This window comes from Eptatretus burgeri, chromosome 1 (assembly GCF_056783735.1).
Source record: "Eptatretus burgeri isolate ZD-2024b chromosome 1, Ebu_testis_v1, whole genome shotgun sequence".
NCBI lineage: Eukaryota > Metazoa > Chordata > Myxini > Myxiniformes > Myxinidae > Eptatretus > Eptatretus burgeri.
Window position 1 is genome coordinate 153,088,961 of NC_140961.1, and position 6,782 is coordinate 153,095,742.

The 6,782-nt window shown below is 39.9% G+C and overlaps 1 long non-coding RNA gene across 1 annotated transcript in view; it reads right to left on the reverse strand.

Annotated features, from left to right (window-relative positions):
• Positions 1–5,553, reverse strand: part of LOC147035773 (uncharacterized) — a 21,863-nt gene extending 16,310 nt beyond the window's left edge. Inside the window, exon 1 of the long non-coding RNA XR_015049576.1 lies at positions 4,790–5,553. This is a non-coding gene — a long non-coding RNA (uncharacterized LOC147035773). The remainder of the gene's footprint in view (positions 1–4,789) is intronic.
• Between the last annotated feature and the right edge of the window lie 1,229 nt (positions 5,554–6,782).

The window sequence follows — 6,782 nt, forward strand, 5'->3', positions numbered from 1 at the left end:
TGCAACCGGTCCAGACTGCATCAGCCCACGTGTCCTCAAAGCCTGCTCTTCTGCTCTTGCTCACCCTCTCTCTGTTCTATTCACCCTCTCATTTGCCCAAGGTCATTTGCCATCTGCTTGGAAATCTGCTAACATCACTGCCCTGCATAAAAAAGGTGCAAAAACAGATCCCTATAACTACAGACCAATCAGCCTTCTCCCAATCATCAGCAAGGTGATGGAATCCATCATCGCTTCAGATATGAAATCCTTCCTCTTCTCCAATGGCTTGATTTCGAATCATCAATTTGGTTTCAGACCAGGTCACTCTACCCTGGATATGCTGCTTCTGCTCTCCCATCAATGAATGGAGGTCCTCAATGCCAGACAGGAAATCCGAGCCGTATCCCTGGACATATCACGTGCTTTTGACACAGTCTGGCACCCTGCCCTACTCACCAAACTCTCTTCCCATGGTATTCAAGGCCATCTCCACTCATGGCTCGCAGACTTCCTCTCCTGTCGCAGTCAACGTGTGGCCCTAAATGGAGTTCTTTCATCCCCTCTTCCTGTGCAGGCTGGAGTTCCTCAAAGTAGCGTTCTGGGCCCTGTTCTTTTTCTGGTTTTCATCAATGATCTCTCGGACTCTATGGAAAATCCTCTATTTCTCTTTGCCGACGACTCCACCCTCTGCCGTACCATCTGTCATCCCTCAGACCGGCAGGCAGCAGCTTCTTCGCTCACTGCAGATCTGGATAAAATCACAAACTGATCCAACACGTGGAACATGTCTTTCAATCCAGACAAATCTCACACTCTCACTATGTCTCTTCGAAAGGACCGTTTACAAAACCCCCCCCATCCACTTTCTCAACAATCCTCTGGAAGAAGTCTTTTCTTTCAAGCTTCTAGGTCTCACTATCTGCCATGACCTTTCCTGGGAAAGTCACATTTCCAACCTCGCCTCAAAAGCCAGTCGCCGACTGGGAATCCTCCGTCGTGCTGAGTCCTTCCTCGGCCCTCTTGAGCTCCTGACCACTTACAAAGCTTTTGTCCGTAGCCTGATGGAGTACTGCTCTCCCCTCTGGGCTGGTGCTCCTGCCTCCCACCTTTCTCGGCTTAACGCTGTCGAAACCAGGGCATTTAAGATCATCGGCATCTCCCGCAATGAAGCTGAGTCTTTGGGCCTCTCACTCAATCACCGCAGGTTGGTCGGTGGTCTTTCTGTCTTCTACCGACTCCTCTCCAGCCTTGCCCCCCTGCTCTCTCTGCGATTTGTCCCCACCACATTTCCACAGGGCGCTCAAGGTCCGCCAACAACCCCCTTCTGGTAAAACTACCAAAATCACGAATCGCTGCTCATCTTCACTCTTTCATTCCTCTTTTTCCCGCCTTTGGAATAAACTTCCTCACTCTATTCTTTCCCATTCTTCCCTCCAGGCTTTCAAAACAGCTGTTCACCACCACCTCTTATCTTCCCCCATCCAAATCCTCGATCTTTTCTACCCCCGATAATCCACCCAAGCCCACTTCCTTCATTTCTCCTGCTTTCCTTCCTGAAAGTCCCTGAATGTCCATCTTCTCTTCGCCATGTTCCCCGTCCCATCCCCATCCCTCTCCCTTCCACAGTTCACCTAATGTGTCTGTTCCCCACTGTTTTGTCCCTTCCACTCCCGCCCCTCTTGTCTCATGCCTCCTTGCTGTGAGTTGTGTGTTTGCTCTCATACGAGCCTCGACCAAGGTATACAAAAAAAAAGAAAAAAAAAAAAAAAAAGGAGGATAAAAGTTGTTGCTTTTAAAAAAATGATTTCAACTAAAAACAAATACTTCAAGGAGAAAGAGAAACGAGAAATGACAGATGATGAGGACACGGCTTCGGGTTCGGCAGACATGGCTGCTTGCAATATAGAACACGCTGCTGGCCTTCAACAAGAGAAGGAAGCAACAGATTGGAACTTGTTGCAGGAAAAAGTCAGGCCAGAGCCAGAACCGAGTGATATTGCTGATTTTGAGGCAAACACGACAGTAGGGTAAGAATACTGATTCTGGCTCACTTTTCCCCATGTAAATGAATGGGGGATTTTCAGCGATTCCCTTTTTTTTTCCCTAAAAATAAACCCCCTTTTTATCCCAAGGTATATTTATTTGTCTCCCCTTTTAACTTGGAGGTTGAACCTCATTGAATTGAACACCTGGGGGTTGAACAGCTCACTCATTGAACCTATAAAGATTTGTTCATTCTCAAATTCCTTCAATAGTTTAATTTTCTTTGCACAATAATCCCCATCTAAAATATTGACAAACAAAACATTTGAATCTTTATATTTTTGAAGATACCCCTTTTGTGCCATTACGAAATGATAAACTTCTCTTAATGCTCTTGTTTGACCACCTCCTGAGCCACAGGTTATTTTTTTGTTAAGCCCCGCCCACTTTTCTTTAAGCCCCGCCCACTTTTGCTAAGCTCCACCCACTTTTTGTGAGGTATTTTTATAAGCCACGCCCACTTTTCTAAGCCCCACCCACTTTGCTAAGCTCTGCCCACTTTTCATGGGGTATTTTTTCTGAGCCACGCCCACTTTTCCTAAGCCCCGCCCACTTTTGCTAAGCTCCACCCACTTTTTATGAGGTATTTTTTCTAAGCCACGCCCACTCTTCTAAGCCCCGCCCACTTTGCTAAGCTCCGCCCACTTTTCATGAGGTATTTTTTCTAAGCCACGCTCACTTTTTCTAAGCCCCGCCCACTTTTGCTAAGCTCCACCCACTTTTTGTGAGGTATTTTTTCTAAGCCACGCCCACTTTTCTAAGCCCCGCCCACTTTGCTAAGCTCCGCCCACTTTTCATGAGATATTTTTCCCTAAGCCACGCCCACTTTTTCTAAGCCCCGCCTACTTTTGCTAAGCTCCGCCCACTCTTACATCATTTCCAGTTCATCTCTGACTCACAAAGAAATCACTAGAAAATTACAGGATGTTATGGTTTTGAAAAATTTCCCAATGAAGGCTTGCCTAGGCTTGCCCAGGGAATTTCCAAAGGAAACCACACCCACCAGTCTTTCTCTATAAAAGCTTCAAGCCCAGGCTCCATTTTAAACATTTGTTTTTGCTGGCAATGGTGTGCTGTGTGCTTGCCTGGAACTCTCTGTCTTGAATGGAACTAAACCTTCAAGTTGATGAACTGGATTCAAACCTCTTATCTGTTGAGGTAAGATTTTTATTTTCCTATTTTCAAACTTTGATTGAAGCATACTCATTTAATAATTAAATAACTTAATTAATACATTATTATTTTCTCTCACAGGAAATTGTATCTGAAATACAAAATGAAAATACTGCTTTTGCTACAACTTGGGGGGAAATTGTTGGCTTGGTTGAAGACCTTATGAGCGACCAAGACCTTGAGTGGGATGACTTTGGGGTTCCTTGGAACTCTCTGACTTGTATTGAACTAAACCTTCAAGTTGATGAACTGGATTCAAACCTCTTATCCGTTGAGGTAAGATTTTTATTTTCCTATTTTCAAACTTTGATTGAAGCATACTCATTTAATAATTAAATAACTTAATTAATACATTATTATTTTCTCTCACAGGAAATTGTATCTGAAATACAAAATGAAAATACTGCTTTTGCTACAACTTGGGGGGAAATTGTTGGCTTGGTTGAAGACCTTATGAGCGACCAAGACCTTGAGTGGGATGACTTTGGTGTTCCTTGGAACTCTCTGTCTTGTATGGAACTAAACCTTCAAGTTGATGAACTGGATTCAAACCTCTTATCTGTTGAGGTAAGATTTTTATTTTCCTATTTTCAAACTTTGATTGAAGCATACTCATTTAATAATTAAATAACTTAATTAATACATTATTATTTTCTCTCACAGGAAATTGTGTCTGAAATACGAAATGAAAATACTGCTTTTGCTACAACTTGGGGCGAAATTGTTGGCTTGGTTGAAGACCTTATGAGCGACCAAGACCCACAGAACGAGTTCGTCCTTGATGACCCAACCAAAGAGTTATACCTTGGAGACCAGCAAAATCCTGAAAAAGAGTTTTACAGCAATAGTACTCATTGTGAGTTATCAAGACAATACCCACTGAACAAGTTATACGTTGATGAGCCAGAATACAAGTTTTACCTTGGAGACTCACAAATTTTGAAAAAATCAGTAAATGAGTTCTGCCTTGATGGTTTAAATAACTACCTTGGAGACTTGGAAAGTTGGGTTTATTTTGAAGACTTGAAATGCTACCACTCTTTGGGATTTAAACCTATCAAGAAAGTTCTTACTCCCTCTTTCTATGTTATCAAACCTGAAAGCCTTAAAAGACAGAATTGGAAGAAGAGAAAAAAAAAAAAACGTAAAATATATATATATATATATATATATATATATATATATATATATATATATATATATATATATATATATATATATATATATATATATGTGGAAATCTCATTTTGAAAAAGACATTGTGTTGGGTGAGGATTGAGTTGGGGTTGAGATTTTGAATGTGAGGGTTGGGGTTGAGATTTTGAATGTGAGGGTTGGGACACACACACACACACACACACACACACATACACATCAACAAACAAAAATTAAGCCTTGACTATTCAGTTGAGGATTCTGTGTTTGGGGTTCACAGATCTAAGAACGTCCACCCCTTGACACACATTATATACTGTTATACACCGCGGACTTGGCCCTCGAGTGTCCACAACAGTGTATAGTAGGAGGGAGTGAAGCGCCAACCTATTGCTCCCATTGCACACACACACACACACACAAACAAAAGTTAAACCTTGACTATTCAGTTGAGGATTCTGTGTTTGGGGTTCACAGATCTAAGAACGTCCCCCTTGACACACATTATATACTGTAATACACCTCGGACTTGTCCCTCTCGTGTCCACAACGGTGTATTATCTGCTTAGTTTTGTCTTTTGTAATTCCTGTGAATAAAATGAACCTAAAATCTCTTCCCCTTCCAAATCATATATTTTATAAGTCCAAGGAACCGTATCTATTACATCAACAATTTCAAAAAGTTCTTTCATCCATCGTTCAGTAAAACCCTTTTCAAAATGAGATTTCCACCTATATATTCTTACGATATCACCAACTTTGAACTTAGGTTTTCTGACATTAATCTCTTTTTCATATTTTAATTTTGTAAATGTTTCTGATGGTTTCATATTTGTTGACGTGTGAATCGTGTCATTATACTTATCCACAATATCCTGAATAAAAGATGACCATTGTTGTGAACCGAGTTGTGTGAATTTTTTATATAGTCTCTCTTTTAAGGTACGATTAAAACGTTCAACAACAACTGCCTTCCCTTCATTAAAGGTACTGTATAATGTAATACTGTTTTTTTTTAGAAAATTCATAAATGTCTTGTTATAAAACTCTCTACCCTCATCAGTCCACAATTTTTTAGGTTTTCTCTTACTTTTATTAAATATCTGTTGAAAAGCTAACATAAGAGTATTACCTGTTTTGTTTTTTAAAGGGACAACCCACGCATATCTACTCCTCAAATCAATAACGGTTAAAGCATACTTGTACCCCTTATCATTATTGAGTTCAATCAAATCAGCAGACCAGATATAATCAACTTCCTTAGAATAAACTTTCCTTCTCTGAACCTTTGTGAATATTGGTTTATGTAATTCATCAGCGAATTGCTCTTCAGTCTTAATGGCATCATTAGAGCCTATAAGTTTTTTGAATTTCCAAGTCCAAGTTTCAATTTAGCACTAATCTTCTTCTTCACGATGAACCTATCAACTTTTTCTCTCAAGGTTGGATTTTGCATCAGAGACAAATTATACAACATTTCTCTATCGGCTTCATGCTTTTCTTCCAACGTTGTGGTATTTCCATAATCAATATCGTGTCTCATGCACACTTCATCAACTCTATTGATTGGTTTACTCCAGGATTTAGGATTGTCTGCCTCATCTAATCTTTTATCCAAGTTTGTGCCTGGACCACAGAAAGAATACCCTGGAAGATGTAATTCCCCTGGTATTCCAGTAGTTGTAAATTTACTTCCTGATAAAAACTTTTGTATATCTCCTCCGAGTTTGTGTTTGGAGATAAATTGATTTTTTTTTGAACCACACACCGAACATATACCTTTTTGTATAACCCTGTTATTTTTACTTTTAATATATGAAATATTTTTAGTATTAGTTTTCTTTTTACATTTGAGACAATAACTCATTTATTTATGAGAAAAATTCCTGCAGAGTGCAAAAACCTTTTTAGTTTCCAACATGCACATTTGAATCTTAATTTTTAAAACATAAAGAATCCTAAGAAATGCCTTCACTCTCTCCTCCATTTATTTAAGAAAAAAAATGAAAAACTTGAATTAAAATCCATATCTTGTCGATGCTAATAGTCTTGTCGAAAGTATTGCAAATAGACTTGTCAATTCTTTGTTTTCCTCCTCGGTGGGTTGAGTTATTTTCTGTAATACCACCAATCTTTTTTGAATCTCACTGGTTTCCATATTTTGATATTTATTCATTCTCTCTCTTTCCTCCCTCTCTCTCTCTCTCTTCTCTCTTTCCTCCTCTCTCTTCTCCTTTTCCTCCTTCTCTTTCTTCTCCCTCTCTCTCTCTTCTCTCTTTCCTCCTTCTCTCTCTTCTTTTCCTCCTTCTCTTTCTTCTCCTTTTCCTCCTTCTCTTTCTTCTCCCTCTCTCTCTTCTCTCTTTCCTCCCTCTCTCTATTCTCTCTTTCCTCCTTCTCTCTCTTCTCCCTCTCCTCCTTCTCTCTCTTCT